Raw genomic sequence first — 23,642 nt, 5'->3', positions numbered from 1 at the left:
AAGGATCCTTTCAGGAATTAACCATGTTTAGCAACAAGAATAAACTACAATCTAGACAAGTTAGGAGTCTTTATACATTGCCGGATAAAAGCAGAGTAATTTCTTTTCAGGATTGCTAATGGCAATCAGGTAGACTATATATCAAGGATGGTAAGGAACTAGAGAGCCAGTGTGTCCAAAGGGTTTCTTAGCCAACTAACCTGTGAATATTACCCTCGCCACAATTGATATTGGAAACGCAGAACCCTTCCCCTATCCCTGAGAATTGCATGTCTACCAATGAGGCGTGAAACACTCTTCCGCTTTCCTACTATCAGCATAAGAGCCACCCATGTTGCAGCAAGGTGAGGTGATGAAGGCAGTGGTTAGGCTAATAATGTGACTACAGCCAAACCGGAAACCATGCACAATCTGAGGGCTGGGTTATTACACTGGAAATAAATACATTGGCATTCATTATGAGGTTGGCGGAATGGGTTTACCGGCACCAGTAATGGTGCCGGTGCCGGTAAACCCATTCCGCCCTATTACGAGGTCTCCTCGCGGGACCCGCAAGGGACGCCTGGCGTCCTTACCGGGTCCCGCGAGGAGACCAGGGAGCTAACAACGGGCCCGTTATTAGCTCCTTCCCCATTCCCATTGAGCCATATGGGGGCTCGAATAGGGATGGACCGGGTCCGGGTTCCTCGGACGAGGAATTACCGGGTCTGCCAAGGTTGGCATGGCCCGGTAAGTCCTCATTTGAGGAACCCGGGCCCGGTATGCGGTAAGGAGGCAACCATGCCGCTAAATGCGTTTCCTCAAACCTCGTAATGAGGGCCAATGTCCTGTTTAAAGGGACAAAGACATAAGCTTTTTATTTTTTATTTATTTGTGTTGTAGTAAAAAAATATGACTTTTCACAATTCGATATATGCACAACATTTCATTATACAAAAAATGTAAAAACAAAAGAATACCATCAAACACATAATTAATTCAGTTAAATATATAACATACAAAACAGACAAGAGAGCGAGTGCAATGGAAGCTGTACATGGCATCAATCTCATAAATGTCTATCCCGACCAGAATTAATGTGCATATAGTTTTATCAAGTTCAGTTCATTTAAGACTCTTAGCAGGTCAAGTGACAAAAAAGTGTCATTTCCGGCAGAACTCTTCTGATCCAAGCCATTCCATCTGATGTACAAACGAGCAAAGAATCTGTGTCTGAGAGATCCTGTTGACCCACATGAAATTAGTAGATGTTTAAGGTCTTGGGGCACACCTTCCCCTTGAGGTTCCATTTTCTGATGAACCCTCTCCTCTTCTCTTGTAACTGTAAGATCTACGCAGAATCTCAAGAGTTCCGATCTCCATTGAATCTTCGCAAGTTTGGTAAGATGGAGCACTAGGTTTATTATTGATCTGGGATGATGTAAAGGATTTCATTTCGATGAAAGCCGACCATGTCAATATCCAGTCTGTTCCCATCAGGGAATGCTTTACTTTGTCTGTATTCTCTGCCTTCTCTCAGATTGGTCACAGGATTCAAGAATTCAACAAGCATCTAATTTTAGACACGTCAGGAAAGTACACTTGTTTTGAACTAAGTGCTCTTTAATTTTTTAATGTAATGAGTTCTTATACAATGAGTCCCAGGAGTATAGCTCAGAGGCAACGTGCTTGCCATGGAAGCAAGACGACATGAAGCAACACAGGTTTGATCCCCGGGTCGATGTTTAGAAACCTCTGGGTATTAAGCACGTTATAATTAACCTATCATATCATATCATATACGGAAGCATCACAGGTCTGTACATGGCTTGAGTCTTCCAATCCCAGTAGGCTCGTAATGACTGTAGGCCAAACTCATAGCGTAGCCGGGCAATGGGAAGGATTATTGGTAGACTAAGTACCGTCTTCCATAAATGCTCATCTAAACGAGACCAGTTACGCTTCCGTGTCCAGAGATTCTATTCCAAACCATATAAAATAACCGGAATAACCTTCCCCTTATAAAATGTTAAAATGGCAATAGTGGGACTCTACAATACGTACTTAGGATCTTCTTCATTTGGCAAGTCAGTTGGAAGATTTTGCCCTCCAAATAAGTTTCCAACTCCTTTAATGACGGAAAGGATCTAATTTGTAGGCCCAAATATTTGAGTTTCTTTGTCACTGGTAGCAGTTGATTATTTAGCTTCCAGCTGAATCTTGGATTTTATTTGTGGTTTGCTAAAGGTCATAACAGTAGTTTAATCAGGGTTTACTATTAGATCATTCTGGTCTGCATGTTTCTCAAAAGCTGTAATCCTATGCTGCAGCCCTACAGGAGTATAGTCTAGTAAAACTATATCATCTGCATAGCCAGTTTATCCTACAAGCTCCTATTGTGGTGCTAGCCAATGCTAGTAGAGGCCAGTCTTCGGCCAGAACTGCAAGATATAAATTAAAGAGACAGGGGTCTAATATGCACCCCTGCCTCACACTTCTATTGTTCGAAATCTCTGAGGATAGATGCCCATGCAGATCCAGTGTAACCTGTGTGGTAGTATCATCATGTAGGTATATGATTATTACCAGCAGACCCTCCGGTATTCCCCAACCTCTTAATTTTGACCATAATCTTCCCCTATTCACAGAGTCAAATGCTTTGGAAAGATCGATCCATGCTGCATGAATGGACAATGAGCCTTTCTTCCCCACTTTGTCATTGATTATTCTCATTACAAGACCATTTAGAGCTGTTGAAAGCCCTTTCCTAAAGCCTATATGATGCTTATATAGAATACCAATGTGTTCTGCCCAGTCCTCCAGCTCTTTCAGAATTAAACCAGAGAAGACTTTGCTGTCTGCATCCAGAAGGGTGATAGGGCGATAGATCATCGGGTCAGACCTATCGCACTTCTTATAGAAGGGAGCAATCCTCTCGTTATCAAAATATTCTTGAACACATTGTGCAAAATATTTGCCTTGGTTTCAGTGTTTTTCTTTAGGATAAGGTTCACTAATCCATTCGGACCAGCTGCTTGCGACCTAGAGGCATGATTTATTAATCCTTCAATCAGTTCCACATCTATCTGGAGTTCCCAGCCTATGTTCCCAGGGGGTCTAGTCTTTAAATTATCAACATGTTCCACCACAACATTAGCCTCACTTGAACTTTGGGAGTGGTCCTGGGAGATTATTAACGGCAAATGCTTTTTGCACTGTCCGGCATTACCGTCTCTATCATACTCTGCCTTTCCTGTAGAGACGAATTTCGATATGCATTGTGCATTTATTTGAGTCATTTCAGATAATCCACTGTACTTAAGGTAACAGACCTCCTTTCTTAAAGCTTTTTTCCGCAAACAATTCTCTTCATCAAAATTATGTAGGTGTTTGCCAAACGGGGAACTTCGTTTAGGTCTGGGTGTACCTAAATCTCAAAGAAATTCCATGAAACTCCCTGGGCTTAAAAGACCTTTCATCATGATTCTCCCCTTAGATTGGATTATGTCCCCCAATCTAGCATTCAGAGTGGAACCATCACGTGTGAATAGTACCACTCGATTTCTTTTTATGTTAACAGCTATCTTTTCTGGAAAGGTTTCTTTCCTCTTGTTTGATTCAAATAAGAAGGTTGCCCGTAACAGGCAATGATCACTCGTACTCCGTTCATCAACTCTCAAGTTTCCACATAGTTGGAAGACCCCAGGGAAAGCCACCAAATAATCAATGGTTGATATCGTTTTGCCATTCCACCAAGTTACTGCTGGTTTTAGATCTCCCTCCATATTCCCATTCATGATTTGTAGGTTCCAATCTGAGAAAAATCGAACCCATCTCTCACCATGTCTCCTGGGAGAGGCCTCATATGCCTTATTAAAAATCAAAATAAGATCGACATTTAAATCACCTGCTAACAGAACTAGGGCATAGCCTGATTTGATGTAAACCTCGGTTTGCAGGGTGGATAGATCCTCCAGGAAAACAGGCAGAACACTTTTACCAGGGTCCAATATAAATGTATTACTACCAGACCATGAACTGGCTTACCCCCTTCAAGCTTATTCTAACCGACAATATGCCAGGGCTTGTTGAACAGATGCAGTCAGAGTTTACCACCAGGGAGTTCCGTACAGCGTTCATCAAACCCCTGATGGTCTATCCCGATTCGGGCACACTGCCACTTGTTCAAAAATTCTGAAACCATCTATTTTTATATTAAGCTGCAGCCAGGTCTCCTGGAGGAGTATCAAATCATGATTTAAGAATAAGAAACTACTAATGTTATCATTTCTGAAAGAGCTAGATCCTCGAGTATTCCAGCTATTTACTTTTACACACTCCTCAACTAAAGTAAATCATCCCGATCATTCATTTTCAGAAAGACCTGATTTCTGACATGATTTCTGTGAGAAGTGACCAGATTCTAGACTTACCATTTCCACAGGACTCATTCTCACCCCCATTTACGCTTCCCCCCTTTTCCTCCTTTTGGTTCTGTGAAGTATTAAGATTGCCACAGTTTCTATTAAACTCATCTTTTCCTTTCCTCTCATTTTGCCCCCTATCAAACCTAGGGAGGGCATCTGACACCACTGTACCCATGTTTGTTTGTTTGTTTGTTTATTTATTTGGTAATGCGCACCAAGCCCGTGGGTAGACGGGCGCAACAGAAACAAGAAATCTTAAAGCTTAGTTACAGTGCAAAGGTAGCAATACATAGAGCAGTGCTTGCAATCGGAGCAAAATACAATATACACGATACATCACGTACATAGCAATGGTCTTAGTAAGTCAAGGAAACATTCACATGAGTGTCAGTCTATGCACACATACATATACACATATGTATGTACAACCTTACATGTCAACGCCATCGTGTATCCATAGTGCATACAAATATGACAAAGCAGACAGCCATGCGTGCATGGTTAACCAAAGTACAGTGTAGTTTGGCAGAGCAGGGGTTTTGCGAAGGGCCGGAGAGGTAGAGGTGCAAGTCGTCAGGTATCATTGGTGTGTAGCCAATTGAGTATCTTATGTCTGAATTTAGGGTAGGGTTGTTCTAGTCTCAGGTCAACTTGTAATTTGTTCCAGCATTGTGCAGCTTTAACAGGGAAGCTGGTTCCTCCTGCTGTCGAGCGTTTGAACCTGGGAATCTTCAACATAGATGAGTTGGCAGATCTCGTAGGACGGTTAGCTGTTCTCCTAGTGTATTATCCATTAGGTATGGAGGTGCTAAGTTATTCAGGCATTTCGAGGTGAGGGATGCTGTTTTAAGGAGAATTCTGTCTGTTATTTTCAGCCAGTTAACCTCTTTCCTAAATTCGATAATATGCTCTCTGTACGGGATGTTCAATGCTGCCCTCAGGGCGTTATTCTGTAGTCTTTGAATTTTGTCTGTAATGTATTTGTTGGCTCCTGAGTACAGGGCATTACAATAATCTAATCTTGACATGATAAGAGCATTGGCAAGTGTGGTGCGGCTCGCTCTCGAAAGGTATGGTCTGGCAGCTCTGATGAGTTTGCAAGTATACGTTGTGGATGAGGCGAGGGAATTGACATCACCTTGATAGGGTTGTTATCAATGTTAAAGGATGTGTAGTTTGGGCTGAGTTTTTGGATATTAGCTTCAGAGCCTAAGATTAGTAACTCAGTTTTTTCGTCATTTAGGCAGAGGCCATGGGATGCCATCCATGCCTGAATGAGGGTGTATATTTTGTTCACCAGGGCTGAGTCTGCCTCCAAGTTGCCCGAAGGGGGCATGAGGATCTGTGTGTCATCTGCATAGTTAGTGTAGGTGACACCCAGTCTGTCCAACTTGTCGAACAGAGGCTTGGAGAAGATATTATACATGGTAGGGGAGACGGCGGAACCTTGTGGGACCCCGCAGGTGATTTTGATAGGGTCGGCCGAGGCTGAAGTAAAGAAGACTCTCATGGTCCGGTTAGCTAAGAAGGATTGGGCCCAAGCTATAGCATCTTTGGTGAAGTTGGCGGCAGATGGGAGGTGGTTGCATAACACTGCATGGTCCACCAAGTCGAACGCTACCAACAAGTCCAGTAGGAGTAGCAGAGTTATTTTTCCATTATCCTTTAATTCTTCAATTTGTGTCTTAAGGTCTATCAGCGCTGTTTCAGTGTCATGGAGAGGACGGATGTTGTTAAAGTCTATGTCAGAGTTTAGCATTGCTTGCACCCCCATATTTGTCTTTAGGGCAATTTCCACTATATGCGTTACTTCTTCATAGGGGAAGCGTATGTGGTTGATATCCTGTGTGGAAAATAAATATAAGTCTGGAATTTTCCTGACTAAGGTGAGGATTGTTCCTCGATTTAGAACTCTCCATCCTTCTTTTAGATCGAGCTGTCTCAACCAAACCTGTGGGATTGCAAATGGCTTGGAAGAGAGATTCCTTTGGTCTACCCTGTTTGTCATTTGTTGATCATCAGCATATTTATTTCATTTCGGCCCACAATGGCTATTGCTTTGCTGGATGACACCACTCAACGATTTTGGTTTGTTTGATTGTACCCACGTGTCATCAACTGTATAATCCGTCTTGTCTCTTTTTAAGCCTGATGATGAGGGTAACGAGCCATCAATATTGGTTACAAAGGCTCTTTCCGTGGAGAATATATCCTTGTGATGCTGGAAATACATTGGAGGGACAGGGCCTCCGTATCCTTGTCCTTTGCTGTTTTTATCGTATTTTCTGTCGTGTTTTCTGCGCAGGAGTTCATGTGGGACTCCTGGCGGTGCAGCTCTCTCTCCTATGGTTTGGTGAACAGACCCGTGGGATACCCTTATGGCACGCATGGGTAGGGGTACAACCCTGTGCCCTTAGTGTATGTTTTTGGGCACCTGTGTGTGACCCACAGAGCAGGGTATGGGCTGGTGGCAGCTCTGTGCTGAAATGACTGGTGCCCTGAGTGTCCTCCATTTTGGGATGCCCAGGCCCTGTCATTGGAATCAGTAGATTCCTGATGAAGACAAAATGGCCCCCATGGCCTCTTCCTTCCATCACCAGTTACCTTATCTTCTCGAAGTCCCGGGAAGCCCTGCCTCTGTCCCTTCCCCCTGACTGGCTGCTAGGTGGAAGTTCCATATATGGTAGTGTGGGGAAGTGCCGACCAGACTGGCTGGAGCCTTCTCAACGACTGTATGTTGTGGGTACGCCTGTGGGTGGGACCTGGGTGAATGGAGTGTGTGACGAATATACATTCGATGTTGTGACTGTTTAGTATCTGGTGTTTGACACAATGGTTGAGACAGCCCTGCCCGAAACCGATGTGAATGCAGCTTGGAGTGTTGAATGGCTCGGTACTTGTCCCAATACACATAACTTGTTGTGAGTGTCTGGAGAGAAGTGAATGGCCTGAATACCTCGTGTGCCTGATTGGCTGCCTGCCTGCATGAATGCCCGTAGATGCTTGAGTATGACCCAGCGGAATGAATGGGAGATCAACATTATATCTGGGGACCTCTCACTGCTAGGAATCGTGTTCAGAAGCTGAAGTCCACTTCGACGAGTAACTGGAGTGAAGCTTAACCTTGAGCCCTGCTGGACGAGAAGAATTGCTGTTGCTCTCCTTCGCAATCTGAAAGCTGCTGTGCTTCAAGAACTGACCCAGAGAGGACCTGGTAAGGCGCCCTCTTCCCGAGCCACGAGGGACCATCGTGCACAGCTGATCTTTGCCTAAGCTCCCTGGTAGACATACCTTCGACAGGCTGCCGACCCGATACTGGGACTGCTGCGGAACTCAAAGGAGAGGCGGCTGGACTGTTGTCCGCCACTGTCGCCGACCGCCGTCGCCCACCGGAGCCACTGTGATCCCGTTGCTTAAGAACTTCATTGATCCACAGACGCTCTCGTCCACATCGTCGCCGCTGTATCCTGCTGGAGAAGGCCTGACCGTCGACGCGCCGAGGAGCGTCCACCGGTGGGTTTCCCGCCACCGAAAGACCACATAGACGTCGACGACTCGAAGCCCTTGCTGGGCCACAGTTCTTCAACTCTTTGCGGTCCAGAACTATCGACACCGAGGTGCCCCGCACGCCTCTTCCTGGCAGGACGTTTACGCTTCCCCGTCAATGAGCACCGCTAGGAACGACGCAGCCCCTTCACTGCCGTAGCTCGACCTGTTCTCCGTCAGACGTTCGAGGACCCGTGACTCCTGCCTGAAAGGGAGGACACTCAAGAAGGGTTGTCAATTTCCCTGACGCGGAACGCTACAACACCAAGGTACTTTGGGGTTGCAGAACTATTGGGAAGAACAATATATGGACTGGGCTTGTATCTTTCTTCTACAGGTTGCCCAGGTGGGGGGATCTCCACACAGAGATGTGTTTAACGGTAGTTACTGGTATTCTGCCTATTGCTTGTCACGACCCACTTCCTGAAACACCGCCGGCAGGCCAATGGGCCAGGAGGGGTCTCGGCTCGGGCCCCCAACAAGCTTAGGCATCCTTTGCCTAGGCCCTCTTGGGGCCAGTCCTGGCGCCTTTGGCACCAGGCTCATACTTAATCAAGACTTGTGCTTGGGAACTACTTTATTTCAATGCCAGTCAACATGGAGACATCCAAATAGCTTGGCTCCTTGGAACCAAGCTATGCGGTATAGTGTTTTGGGTGTGGTAGCCTAGGGACTATTTTACCTGGACTACTTTCCTGATGCTATTTAAACCACACATGACTTGGAGAACAAGCTTAGCGTTACTTTGCAATCCTGCAACGTGACGCTCATCCTGTTCAGCAGCATCTGTGAACCTCGGAAGAACAGCACCTGAAAAACAAAAAGGACATCGTTATTAGCAGCAGTTTACCTGTGATTCCACCGCTAGCTGCCCTCTGCTCCTGCAAACAGCATCCAAGGAACAGCGAGGCTCCCGGACTGTCGGATCTGCAAAAGGAGAGAAACAAGACATTAGACATTTACAATTGTGCCGTCAGCTTACCTCTCAAGTCGCCCATCGACCAGCACTGCCTTGGGACTTCTTGCTCCGGGTGAGCACCGCAAGCTATGGGAACAAAAGACAACAGGTTAGCAAAGGCAATGCATCATAGCGATGTGCATAGCGCCTACTTACCGCATCAAGGTGCTCTCGAAACACCATCACCTGCCGGTGAGTCCAAATTCAGCCAACATTTCACAGTGAACTTCTGCGCACCTACGGAGAGAGAAAAGACACTATTGAATCCAATAAAGGCTTACAGTATAAGAGTAATAAGACCTACCTGAAAGACTCTAAAGGGCAGCATCAGTGAAGTAACTAGATCGCACTCGCCCACAAAGGACAAAGCGCCCCTGCCAAGAAGGCAGAACTGAGAGCACGCCAAAACCCATAACAAGGTGAGGAAAGGTCCGGGGAGGGGCTGCGGGCATATGGGGTGTTGGGAGGCTCTTACCCCAGTTACCCAGTCTTGAACATTGCCCACCTGTTTTCCAGGCAGAACTTCCCCGCTGATTATACCAGGGAGCGGCTGAGAAGGGCACCAGAGTCCCCGCAGCTGGGTGGCGTGCCCGTGGATACCAGGTGAGCGTAACAGAACACAAATCCTGCCAAACCAATCCACCTGGGCGCCATGGAAACATCAGAATTAGACCAATAGGCCCAATTGTTGGGAGAACTTCGTGCCGAGGTTCACTCTGCCAGACAGGAGACTAATGCTCTCCGGAGAGACTTATTGGTGACTAAAGAGCATACCGAAGATATCAGCAGGCAAGTCTTGCAATCACAAGCGGGTCAGACGCCTCTAACTGGGAACAGCCCACTGATGCAAAATCCTAGCATGTCATCCACTGTCTCTACTCCGGTACAAGGTGTGTTGCCAGGTACAGTTCCTTTGGCACCACCGGAGAGGTTTGCTGGTGATCCACGAAAATACGCAGCTTTCATGAATCAGTGTCGCCTTCATTTTCTTTGCAGGCCGGGAGCATTCCCAAATGACCAAGCCTGGGTAGCCTTTGTTTTATCATACCTAAGTGGCAGCGCCGCAGATTGGTCGATACCATTGGTGTCCCATGATGACCCTTTATTACATAACTTTGGAGACTTTCAGAGGGAGATGGAAAAACTCTTTTCTCGCCATACCCGAGAACAAGCTGTGGACAATGAACTCCTTTCCCTCCGACAGGGGAATCAGGATTTGTTAACATACATTCCTACTTTTAACCGATTGGTTGCTGAAGCTAGGTGGCCTGAACCTGAAAACAAAAGAACCACGTTGTTTCATTGGGGCTTACGAGGCGAATTAAAAGACTTTCTAGCTCAAGTGGTTAATCCTCCCAGAGATTGTTCTGAATTCATAGACTTGGTTGTGCAACTGGACCACCGGTTGCAAGACCGAAAAGCAGACCGTTCTAAAATGGACCCTCGGCCAGTGTATGTTCGGCCTAGAGACAATGTAACTCGAGTGCAAGAAAAAACTGTGGTTCCCATGCAAATCGGAGGGTACGACCCCCACTAACAAAACAAGAGTGAGATAAAAAGAGACAACAACAACTATGTCTGTATTGCGGAAAGTCAGGGCATTTCCTTAAGGGCTGCCCAGTGAAACCTCTGAGGAAGATCGTTGGAGCCACGGAAAAAGATGAAGAGAAGGAGTGTCAGTCGGGAAACTGCCCAGCTCGGCAAACGTAGAGGTCAGTTTGTCGAGTGAGGGAAAAGAGCCACCAACCTCACACTTTGCAATTCCAGTGATATTAATTAATAACCAACGGTCGTCAAGAATGCATGCCATTGAAGCATACATCGACAGTAGAGCAGTTGGGAATTATATAGATCTGGACCTAGCTACAGAGATGGGACTTCCCCTGTGTTCTAAGCCGACTACAGACAAGGTAACCACGGTGGATGGGACAGAAATCGCTTCCAGACCCGTAACGCAGCGCACAGCCGAGATAAACTTGTTGTGCCAGGACGGACATCGGGAACTTATTTTGTTCGATCTCATCAAGACACCTCAATTCCAGCTCATACTAGGGATGCCATGGTTAGTTGCTCACAACCCTTTGATTGACTGGCGGGTAAGAAAATTAACCTTTCCCAGCGACTGCTCTCCAGCCTGTTATTACCAAGAACAAAAACCTGCTTTCAGTATCTCTACAACTCCTGAAGTGGCAACTTTGGGAGTGACTAGTACCTTGCCTGAGGAATACCAAGATTTCCAGGATGTATTACAGAAGGACCAAGCAAACACGCTGCCGCCGCACAGGCCCTATGACTGCCAGATCAACCTTCTTCCCGGTGCTCAGGTTCCTTGCGGCAGAATCTATGCTCTCACGGAACCCGAAAACCTTCATCTGAAGGCTTATTTAGACCAGTACCTCGCAAATGGATTAATCCGCCCATCCAAGGCCCCTGCAGCTAGTCCTTTGTTCTTCGTACCAAAAAAAGAAGGGGACCTAAGAACCTGTATTGACTACCGCGCATTAAACCAGATCACTGTAAAGAACCGTTACCCCTTGACGCTCATCCCAGAAATGCTGGACCAGGTCAAAGATGCCCAAATTTACACCAAACTGGACCTTCGAGGAGCATACCACCTGGTGCGGGTCAGAAGCGGAGATGAATGGAAAACTGCTTTCCGCACCAAATATGGTGTGTTCGGATATCAAGTCATGCCCTTTGGGTTATGCAACGCTCCTGCAGCGTTTCAGTATTTTATGAATGACGTTTTGAGAGAGTTCATTGATGTCTGTGCCCTAGTGTACATAGATGATATCTTACTGTACTCAACTTCAAAACAGGATCACATCAAGCACGTCCGTTCAGTCCTCTCCAAGCTCCGGGCACATCGTTTATATGCAAAGCTGGAGAAGTGCTTTTTTCACGTCACCGAAGTTGAGTTTCTAGGTTTTATTCTTACTCCAGGAGGCATCAGAATGGACCTGCATAAAGTGGACGCCGTTTTGAAATGGCCATCACCAACGTCAGTAAAAGGGGTACAGAGCATGTTGGGCTTTGCAAACTTCTATCGCCAGTTCATATCAGACTTCTCACAGGTCGTACACCCGATCACCATATTGCTTAGAAAAAATAACAAGAAATTTGCCTGGACCGAAGAAGCAGAGAAGGCTTTTCAGGAATTCAAGAAAAGGTTCACCTCCGCACCAATCCTGCGATATCCTCGCCCCGATCTTCCGTATATCGTGGAAACAGACGCTTCCAGCATAGCAATGGGAGCTGTCCTCTCACAAAGAGATCCAGTAACAGGCCAGCTACATCCAGTGGCCTTTTGGTCGAAGAAATTTTCTCCCCCGGAGATGAATTATGCCATCACGGACAAAGAACTCTTGGCGATCGAATCCGCCTTTAAGGCCTGGCGGCACTACCTTCTGGGGGCCAGACACACCATAACAGTTATCACAGACCACCGAAACCTGCAATACCTTAAGACAGCTAAAGCCCAGTCTTCACGCCAATTGCGGTGGGCCCTTTTCTTCGCTGAATACGACTATGTCATCACTTTTCCACCAGGGGTCAAGAATGGAAAAGCTGACGCACTATCTCGTACAGGCACTGATGAATTGGTATATACGCCCCCAGATCCAGTCCTCATCATACCGGAAGACAAGCTCTTGGGCCTCACTACGGCCTTAACCCAAGTTGAACTGAGAGATAAGATTCAATGAACCATGAACCCAGATGCCTTCCTCGCATGGCAAGCGCAAGGAGAACAATATTCCATTAAAGATCACTTACCCTTTTTTAAGGATCGGTTGTATGTACCCACCAAAGACTTACAACAACAAATTGTTGCTAGTTATCATGATTCCCTGATCGAAGGGCACCCAGGAATCACCAAGACGCTAGCCAAGGTATAACAGAACTTCTGGTGGCCTGCCTGGCATAAGGATGTCATCCAATATGTTCAGTCCTGCAGAGTCTGCGCGCAAAACAAGTCGCAAAAACAAAAACCATCCGGTCTTCTGCAACCTTTAGACATTCCTCCCACTCCCTGGCACACTCTTTCCCTCGACTTCATCACTGACCTACCTCTCAGTCAAGGCTTTAACACCATCCTGGTAGTCGTGGACTTGTTCTCAAAGATGGCACACTTTTTTCCACTCAAAGGCCTCCCTGACGCACCCACTCTAGCCAAAGTGTTCCTGGATGGTATTGTAAAACGGCATGGCTTCCCATCAGTCCTGATCTCTGATCGAGGTAGCCAGTTCATCTCCAACTTCTGGAAAAAATGTTGTGCAATGGCACAAATTGACGCCAGGCTATCCACTAGCCATCACCCCCAAACGGACGGTCAGACCGAGAGGACCAACCAGACCCTCGAACAATACCTACGGTGCATGTTACACTATGAATTAAGAGACTGTAAAGATTTGGTATGGATAGCCGAGTACGCATATAACAACTCCCTGCACTCCAGTACCGGACAAACACCCTTTTATACCCTTTATGGTAGACACCCACGTACCACAGAACTAGATGTCCCAGCAACTTTGGAAATGCCAGCAGTAAAAACTCTTTACACCAACATCACTCAGGCTTTCAAAAAGGCCAAAGAACATCTTATTTTCGCCAAAGAAAAACAAAAGCAATTTGCCGACCAACACCGGAAAAATGCCCCAGACTATCAGGCAGAAGACAAGGTTTGGCTGGCTGCCAAGTTTGTACCCATCAAGGGAACCCGGACTTTTCAACCCAGGTACTTAGGACCTTACACCCTCAAGGCAATTATCAATCCAGCGGCCGTCAAACTAGACTTACCACCTAACCTACAGATTCACCCAGTATTTCATGTGTCCCTATTAAAACTGATGCAACCCGGTACACGGATTGGGACACCACCAAAACCCGCACTTATTGACGGAGAACCAGAATTCAAAGTCAGAAGCATCTTGGATTGCAAGTATTCGAGGGGAAGGTTATACTACCTAGTCGATTGGAAAGGATTTGGACCCCAAGACAGATCCTGGGAATCCTGTGAAAACATTCATGCACCACGTCTGATCAGAACATATCATCGCAACTTTCCAATTAAACCAGGGCCGGACAGAAGGAACACCTTGAGAGGGACCTTGGGGGGGAATGCTGTCACAACCCACTTCCTGAAACCCCCCCGGCAGGCCCATGGGCCAGGAGGGGTCTCGGCTCGGGCCACCAACAAGCTCAGGCATCCTTTGCTTAGGCCCTCTTGGGGCCAGTCCTGGCACCTTTGGCGCCAGGCTCACACTTAATGAAGACTTGTGCTTGGGAACCACTTTATTTCAATGCCGGTCAACATGTAGGCATCCACATTGCTTGGCTCCTTGGAACCAAGCTATGCGGTATAGTGTTTTGGGTGTGGTAGCCTAGGGACTATTTTACCTGGACTACTTTCTTGATGCTATTTAAACCACACCCGACGTGCAGAACAAGCTTCGCGTTACTTTGCAATCCTGCAACGTGACGCTCATCGTGTTCAGCAGCATCTGCGAACCTCGGAAGAACATCACCTGAAAAACAAAAAGGACATCGTTATTAGCAGCAGCTTACCTGTGATTCCACCGCTAGCTACCCTCTGCTCCTGCAAACAGCATCCAAGGAACAGCGAGCCTCCCGGACTGTCGGATCTTCATAAGGAGAGAAACAAGACATTAGACATTTACAATTGTGCCGGCAGCTTACCTCTCAAGTCGCCCATCGACCAGCACCGCCTTGGGACTTCTTCATCCGGGTGAGCACCGCAACCTACGGGAACAAAAGACAACAGGTTAGCAAAGGCAAGGCATCATAGCGCTGTGCATAGCGCCTACTTACCGCATCAAGGTGCTCTCAAAACACCATCACCTGCCGGTGAGTCCAAATTCAGACAACATTCCACAGCGAACTTCCGCGCACCTAAGGAGAGAGAAAAGACATTATTGAATCCAAGAAAGGCTTACAGTATAACAGTAATAAGACCTACCTGAAAGACTCTAAAGGGCAGCATCAGTGAAGTAACTAGATTGCACTTGCCCACAAAGGACAACGCGCCCCTGCCAAGAAGGCAGGACGGAGAGCACGCCAAAACCCATTTTAAGGTGAGGAAAGGTCCGGGGTGGGGCTGCTGGCATACAGGGTGTTGGGAGGCTCTTACCACAGTTGCCCAGTCTTGAACATTGCCCACCTGTTTTCCAGGCAGAACTTCCCCGCTGATTATACCAGGGAGCGGCTGAGAAGGGCACCAGAGTCCCCGCAGCTGGGTGGCGTCCCCGTGGATACCAGGTGAGCGTAACATTGTCCAACCATCCTGCTTTCCTTCCTCTCTCTACTGCTGGTTTCCTCTTTATTTTGATCTATGTGTCATTCTGACCGTATGCACTTGAATAAGATCTAATAACGTTAGTGGTACCAGTTTAGAATTGTACATATTTAACATTGTTGATTTTCGGAGTACAAAGTGAATTATCGTGATCGTGTATATGACCTTTAATATTAATTATATAAAGACTGTGTTTTAACCAATACAGTGTGTGGACATTCCTTCGTGGGTGCTCGGGGGCTACACTGTACTTAAGAACCAGCTTGCATCTCCTCCTGAGAAGCTAGGCCTTGATTGCTCAACTACGTTACCATAATAGACAATCTTGGCAGGGGTCTCTGTGCCTCCCCTCTACCATATAGAGAGCGGAAGTGCAGACCCCCTCCGGTATTTACAGCTGGTGGCAGCGGTGGGATGCTTATGGTTTTAAGACTCAGTGTATAACCGTGCCACTTACGAAGGATATCTGCACTTTGTTAAATTAAGGTTTAGTCGTGCACAAGATAACTGCATTACAAGCGATGGAATCTATTGCGAATGGTAAATTGACTCGGATGAGCTTAGAGGCTCTCCTGAGTACTTGTGAAGCCAGGGAATTAGACTTTGTGGATAAGTCTAGGGCTGAGCTGATAGCTGCCCTGGTGGACTACCAGATCGATTGTGAAACTCTTGAAGGGGGGGATACAACCAATGAGGGCTCTACCCCGGTGGTTGTCGCCGAAACTGATTCTGGGAATTCCACCATTCCTGCTGCTTCTGGTCCGAACCCAAGCAATTCTTTAGAGCTTGAGTTATTGAGGATGAAGTTAGCCTTTGAATATCGCAAGTTGGAACTAGATGCTGAGCTTAAGAAAGAGGAGTTGGCACAGCAAGTGGAACTCAAAAATAGGGATCTTGAACTCAAAGATAAGGACACTGAATGTCAGCGAATCCAGCTAGAGAAAGCTTGAGTGGAGACTTCAGCGAAACCAGTTGAGAGTGTCAGGTCCCCAGCAACCAAGTTTATGAAAGATTTGGTTGGTGTGTATGCGGAGGGTTCTGATATCCTCCAATGGATTGAAGCGTTTGAAATGGCTTGTGCAATTCACAATGTTGATAAGAGAGATTGGGCTAAGTGTTTGTTAAGTAGAATGCCTCAAACTGGATATGACTGTATTCTGAAACTGAGTGTGGAATAAAGGGGTCAGTATGAGTGCATCAAGTCTGCCTTAATCGCCAAGTTTGGCAAAGCGCCTACCCAATACCTTAAACGGTTCAGGGATTTTAAGAAACAAGAGAATGTGTCTTGGATTGACTGGGTGAGTGCTGCGCACATGAACATGATGGGGTGGATTGATGGTTACAAAGCAAAATCATTTGTTGAATTGTCTCACCTCCTGTTTTTTAGCATTTTTCGGAAGCCTGTTCAACGGAGCTGCGTCAGAATGTTGCTGACCACAACATTTTGGACCCCTTTAAGCTGGCTAGATTGGTTGACAAGTGGGTCTCCCACCGGGTGTCCCCTAAGGACTCCAGTGGGAAGGACAAGGACAAAGAAAAGGGGCCTCTCAGAAAGCTGAGGAGTCCCAAAAGCAGTCACAGTCGGGTAAACCAAAACCTTCCTCTCCAAAGACCCAAAAACCTAGTGGGGATAAGTCTGTTGTGGGTGGGAGTAAGAGTAGTGGTCCGCCTGCTGCAAAGCAGGGTCCCAGTGGTTCCAGTACCATACCCCGCACGCCCGGCATATGTTGGGATTGTGGGGCTCTGGATCACCAAGTGTAACGGTAAGGCACTTGGAGTCCAGGCTGTCAGCCTGACCTATCCCTACTCTGTACCTGAGGTGGAGGCTACCGTCCTCCCCTCCTCTACTGGGGTCACCTTCGGTGCTCCCGTAGAGATTTCCTTAGTGTCCCTTGGGGCCTGGGACCAGTATGCAAAAGTACTGGTGACTATACCGCAAAAAAGTTTTTGAGAAGTGTCCTCTTGAATGGCCAGCCTTCTACTGGCTTGATAGACTCTGGGGCAAGCATGACAGTGGTGGACAGGACCCTGCTCAAGCCAGAGGACTATGTAGGTGCTCCTCTAAGAACCACCAGGTTAGCTGGTGGGCCTCCCAAATTATCGCCTGTAGCCTTAGTCAACATTACGATTGGAGACAAGACAGCAAAACTTCCGGTCCTGGTTCAGGACAACGTGCCTGCAAATATTTTGTTGGGAAACATTTTGGTCGAATTGGGGATGATCACGGATGGTCTACACATGGCTGCTGTGGCAGTCACCCGATCGCAGGTCGCACAGATTCCGGCTGCCAGCACGGTATCCTTGCCGATGGGGAAAGCCAAGGCACAAAAGAAACGGAGGATTAAGAAGGCTGCCTCTGTAGAGGGAGCCCCTACTCCTCTCGCTGTTCCGACAGCACCCATTGGGATCCATGCTCCAGACGGGCTGGGTCCAGTGGTAAATCCCGGCTCAACTCCTGTGGGAGACGAGCCAGAAGACTTTCCTGTGGGAGAGGCTCTTAACCCGGAGGATCATCCCGACCTTCAATGCTTGTTGGCTGAAGGGGGACCCTCCCGGGCGGACCTCTGTAAGGGACAGAGAGAGTGCCACTCTCTCGAGGGTCTGAGGACACAGGCCCTGTCCCAGGCACAGGGAGAAGTGCCTAGGTCATTTCCGATTTATTGGGAGGGTGAGCTCCTTGTTAGTGAGCCCACTAAGCCTGAACCTGGTGCTGTAAAGAGGTTGGTGGTACCCCAGGTTTACCGGCCCTTCCTGCTGCAGTTGGCACATGAGGTGCCCTTGGCTGGTCATCTTGATACCAAGAAGACTAAGCAGTGGCTCCCGGCCCATTTCTACTGGCCACAGATGGGAGTAGAAGTGGAGTCCCACTGCAGGACCTGCCCAACTTGTCAGTTGTCTGGCAAGACTGGAGGCAGAGTCATCGCCCTACTGCAACCGTTGCCAGTGGTTGGCACACCATTTGAGAGGGTGGGCATCAACATCGTCGGACCCCTTGACCCTCCCACGGTGGGTGGACATCGGTTCATCCTAGTTTTGGTAGATCATGCCACCAGGTACCCTGAGGCTATACCCCTTCGGACGGTTACGGCCAAGCTGGTTGCCAGGGCTCTCCTGGGCATTTTCATCTGGGTTGGATTCCCTAAGGAGGTTGTCTCTGATAGAGGATCCAACTTCATGTCGAGTTACATGAAAACCATGTGGAAAGAATGCGGAGTAACTTACAAATTCTCCACCTCTTACCACCCCAGACCAACGGTTTGGTTGGAAGATTTAACAAAACTCTCAAGGGCATGTTAGGCACTTTGTAAGAGCCCCTCAGGAAGAAGTGGGATCTTCTCCTGCCATGCATGCTGTTTGCTTACAGAGAGGTACCTCAAGAGGGTGTTGGTTTCAGCCCCTTTGAGTTACTCTTTGGACATCCCGTGAGGGGGCCCCTCGCCTTGATCCGAGAAGGTTTGGAGGCCACCCCTCCAGGTCCCGCCAAGCAAGTGGGGGACTATGTGTTAGGCCTCAGATGGAGGATGACACAGATGATGGGTCAGGCAACAGCAAATCTTAAGGCCAGCCAGGAATTGAATAAGTACTGGCATGACCTTAAAGCATTGCAAGTGGATTGGACTCAGGGACAGGAGGTCCTCATGATGGAGCCTACCAAGCCTTTGGCTTTGGTGGATAAATGGACTGGACCCTTCAGGATAATCTCCAAGATGGGCAAGGTCAATTATCTGGTTGACATGGGAGCCTCTGGGGTAGCCCCTCAGATATTCCATGTTAACAGGCTCAAGCCTTTCCACAGGCGGTCCAAAGTCTCATGTCTCTTGCTATCTTCAGGGCAAGAAGAGGATGAGAGTGAGCCCCTTCCTGATTTGCTGCATAGCAACCCTCAGGATGGCTCAGTGGAGGGAGTGCATCTCTCTCCCGATCTGACGACAGAGCAGCAGAAGACCTGCCGGGCTTTGGTCCGGCAGTACGCCTCTCTGTTTTCACTGACACCAGGCCTTATACCATGGTGTAGGCACGATATTGACACTGGTGACAGTGTGCCTGTCAAAAGCAGGTGCTACCGAATGTCAGATACCATCAAGTACCACATCCAGGCTGAGGTCGCCAAGATGTTTGATCTGGTTGTTATTGAACCCTCAACCAGTCCCTGGTCCAGTCCCGTGGTCTTTGTCCCCACGGCAAGATCCCAGGCATTTACCAAGGATTGGAGGTTCTGTGTGGACTACTGAGGAGTCAATGCCGTCACAAAAACTGACGCACACCCTTTGCCCCGGGCTGATGAGCTCGTGGACACCATAGGTGCTGCCAAATTTGTGAGCACCTTTGACCTTACCTCAGGCTATTGGCAAATAGCTCTGATGGACAATGCCAAGGAAAAGACGGCGCTCTCAACACCAGAGGGACTCTACCAGTTTAGAGTCATGCCTTTCGGGTTGAATAACGCCACTGCCACTTTCCAGAGATTAGTCAACCATGCGCTCAGTGGGCTGGAAGCCTTTTGTGTGGCTTACTTAGACGACATTGCCGTCTACAGTTCCACTTGAGAAGAGCATTTGACTCATCTGGATAAAGTGTTGCAGGCGTTAAAAAGGGCTAACCTCACTATCAAGGCCACCAAGTCCCAGATAGCTCAGGGGAAATCATCTATCTTGGTCATGAGGTAGGAGGGGGTCAAATCCAACCTCTCGCAGTAAAGTACAGGATGTACATGACTGGGAGACTCCCACTACTTAAACCCAGATGAGAGCCTTTCTGGGCCTCACTGGGTATTATCGCAATTTCATGGCAGACTATGGAACCATAGATGCACCCCTGACAGCGTTGACTTTGCCCAAAAAACCTAGGAAAGTTAATTGGACTGAAGACTGTCAGAGGGCCTTCGATGGCTTGAAAGGAAGTCTGTGTCGGGCACCCGTGCTGTGTGCTCCTGATTACAGCAAGACCTTTATCGTTCAAACTGATGCCTGCAACACCGGAATTGGAGCTGTCTTGTCCCAGTTAGATGACAAAGGAAGAGAACATCCGATCATATTCATCAGTAGACAACTTAAGGGTAGGGAACTTAGGTGGGCTACTGTTGAAAAGGAATGTTTTAGTATTGTTTGGAGCCTTAGGCGTTTTCGACCCTACCTTACCGGGTCTACCTTCAAGGTCCAAACCGATCATAAGCCCCTGAAGTGGCTTATGCAGATGAAGGGTGAAAACCCGAAACTGCTCAGGTGGTCCAGTAGTCTGCAAGGACTAGACTTTACCATTGAGCACAGACCAGGGAAGAGTCACGATAATGCAGATGACCTTTCCAGAAGGTATGTTGACCGTCTGGATGAGGGTGTCTATCCTGTGGGAGATTAGACAACTTCCACCTCAGTCTGGGGGGGTGAATGTGATGCTGGAAATGCATCGGAGGGACAGGGCCTCCGTATCCTTGTCCTTTGCTGTTTTTATCATATGTTCTGTCGTGTTTTCTGCGCAGGAGTTCATGTGGGACTCCTGGCGGTGCAGCTCTCTCTCCTTTGGTTTGGTGAACAGACCCGTGGGATACCCTTATGGCACCCATGGGTAGGGGTACAACCCTGTGCCCCTAGTGCATATTTTTGGGAACCTGTGTGTGACCCACAGAGCAGGGTACGGGCTGGTGGCAGCTTCGTGCTGAAATGACTGGTGCCCTGAGCATCCTCCATTTTGGGATGCCCAAGCCCTGTCGTTGGAATCGGTAGATTCCTGATGGAGACAAAATCGCCCCCATGGCCTCTTGCCTTCCATCACCTGTTACCCTGATCCTGCCGAAGTCCCGGGAAGCCCTGCCTCTGTCCCTTCCCCCTGACTGGCTGCTGGGTGGAAGTTCCATATATGGTAGTGTGGGGAAGTGCCGACCAGACTGGCTGGAGCCTTCTCAATGACCGTATGTTGTGGGTACGCCTGTGGGTGGGACCTGGGTGAATGGAGTGTGTGACGAATATACATTCTATGTTGTGACTGTTTAGTATCTGGTGTTTAACACAATGGTTGAGACAGCCGTGCCCGAAACTGGTATGAATGCAGGGTGGAGTGTTGAATGGCTCGGTACTTGTACCAATACACATAACTTGTGTGAGTGTCTGGAGAGAAGTGAATGGCCTGAATACCTTGTGTCCCTGATTGGCTGCCTGCCTGCATGAATGCCCGTAGTCGTGAAGGGATGCTTGAGTATGACCCAGCGGAATGAATGGGAGATCAACAGTATATATGGGGACCTCTCACTGCTAGGAATCGTGTTCAGAAGCTGAAATCCACTACGACGAGTAACTGGAGTGAAGCTTAACCTTGAGCCCTGCTGGACGAGAAGAATTGCTGTTGCTCTCCTTCGCAATCTGAAAGCTGCTGTGCTTCAAGAACTGATCCAGAGAGGACCTAGTAAGGTGCCCTCTTCCCGAGCCACGAGGGACCATCGTGCACAGCTGATCTTTGCCTAAGCTCTCTGGTAGACAGACCTTCGACAGGCTGCCGACCCGATACGGGGATTGCTGCGGAACTCCAAGGAGAAGCGCCCGGACTGTTGTCCGCCACTGTCGCTGACCGCTGTCGCCGACCAGAGCCGCCGTGCTCCCATTGCCTAAGAACTTCATTGATCCACGGACGCTCTTGTCTGCATCGTCGCCGCTGTATCCTGCTCGAGAAGGCCTGACCGTCGACGCACCAAGGAGCATCCACCGATGGATTTCCCACCACCCAAAGACCACATAGACACCGACAACTCGACGCCCTTGCTGGGCCACAGTTCTTCAACTCTTTGCGGTCCAGAACTATCGACACCGAGGTGCCCCGCACGCCTCTTCCTGGCAGGACGTTTACGCTTCCCCGTCCACAAGCACCGCTAGGAACGATGCAGCCACTTCACCGTCGTAGCTCGACCTGTTCTCCGTCAGACGTTCAACGACCCGTGACGCCTGCCTGAAAGGGAGGACACTCAAGAAGGGTTGTCGATTTCCCCGATGCGGAACGCTACAACACCAAGGTACTTTGTGGTTGCAGAACTATTGGGAAGTCTAAGGGTAAACAATATATGGACTGGGCTTGTATCTTTCTTCTACAGGTTGCCCTGGTGGGGGGATTTCCACACAGAGCTGTGTTTAACAGTAGTTACCAGTATTCTGCCTATTGCTCAACCATCCTGCTTTCCTTCCTCTCTCTACTGCTGGTTTCCTCTTTATTTTGATCTATGTGTCATTTTGACCGTATGCACTTGAATAAGATCTAGTAACGTTAGTGGTACCACTTTAGAATTGTACATATTTATCATTGTTGATTTTCGGAGTACAAAGTGAGTTATCGATATTGTGTATATGACTTTGAATATTAATTATATAAAGACTGTGTTTTAACCGAAACAGGACATTCCTTCGTGGGTACTCAGGGACTACACTGTACTTAAGAACCAGCTTGCATCACCTCCTGAGAAGCTAGGCCTTGATTGCTCGACTACGTTACCATAATAGAGAATCTTGGCAGGGGTCTCTGTGCCTCCTCTCTACCATATAGAGAGCGGAAGTGCAGACCCCCTCTCCGGTCTTTACAATCCTTCTCTAGATTATTCAAGATCTTTTTACCTCAGCAAAATATTGGTGCAAGTCGGAAAGGCTTGCTAACTACTGTAGCTATTCATTGTCTGTAAGCCACGGCTGACTTTTGCTGGAGAGTCTGGATCTACACCACATTCTGCACTCATCAAATTATGTCCAGCATTCAATTCTGTTGAGTAAGCCAATTCCATATTCATATCTACCTGTTGAGAAAAGGTCTTAATTTTGGCTTTAGATTTTGATTTGGTTGGTCTGTTAGTCGTTGATGATTTTATTTAAATCATTAAAATAGTTATTTTTTCTGGACTTCTATAACTTTATTGAATTTTGATTTTCCTGCACATCTTCTAGTCTCTTTTCTTCCAATTGCATTTCCGCACTTTCTTTCCCCGTCTTGTTTCTCTTTTTTACATTTTTCTTCCTTTACTTCTTAGTCTCTTGAGCATCCTTTAAAGTCAAATGGATCCCGGAGGCAGTCTGAGGTAGTTCCTGGACTAAGGTATGAAGTGTTATTAGATCACAAGCCATTTGCGGGTTACTTTTGTTGGTATCTTGATCACCCTCAAAAATGGCTTGCCCTCCCGCAATGTCACCAATTTGCACCAATCTTATACATTCTTCCATCACTGATTCGGACAGCGGCGTATCATCAAATAATTGGTCAGCGGCCTCAAATTCACTATGCGTTATTATAATCTTCTCTCCAATTGCTTTTGAAAAAATGATTCCTTTACACTTTTCCATGTCTGAACCCATTCCATCTAGCCGTTCATCACATGTACTAAGATTGTCTTTCAGTGCCTTCATGGATATGGCCTGAATAGAGCCGAGAACTGTTAACGCTCTTAATGGGTCAG

The 23,642-nt window shown here is 47.6% G+C and overlaps 1 protein-coding gene across 1 annotated transcript in view; it reads right to left on the bottom strand.

Annotated features, from left to right (window-relative positions):
- Window positions 1-23,642, bottom strand: part of SLC16A2 (solute carrier family 16 member 2) — an 803,764-nt gene that overhangs the window by 208,702 nt on the left and 571,420 nt on the right. The window lies entirely within an intron of this gene.

Source organism: Ambystoma mexicanum, chromosome 5p (genome assembly GCF_040938575.1).
Source record: "Ambystoma mexicanum isolate Mex_15411 chromosome 5p, UKY_AmexF1_1, whole genome shotgun sequence".
Classification (NCBI taxonomy): domain Eukaryota; kingdom Metazoa; phylum Chordata; class Amphibia; order Caudata; family Ambystomatidae; genus Ambystoma; species Ambystoma mexicanum.
This window is presented reverse-complemented; position numbering and strand designations above follow the sequence as displayed.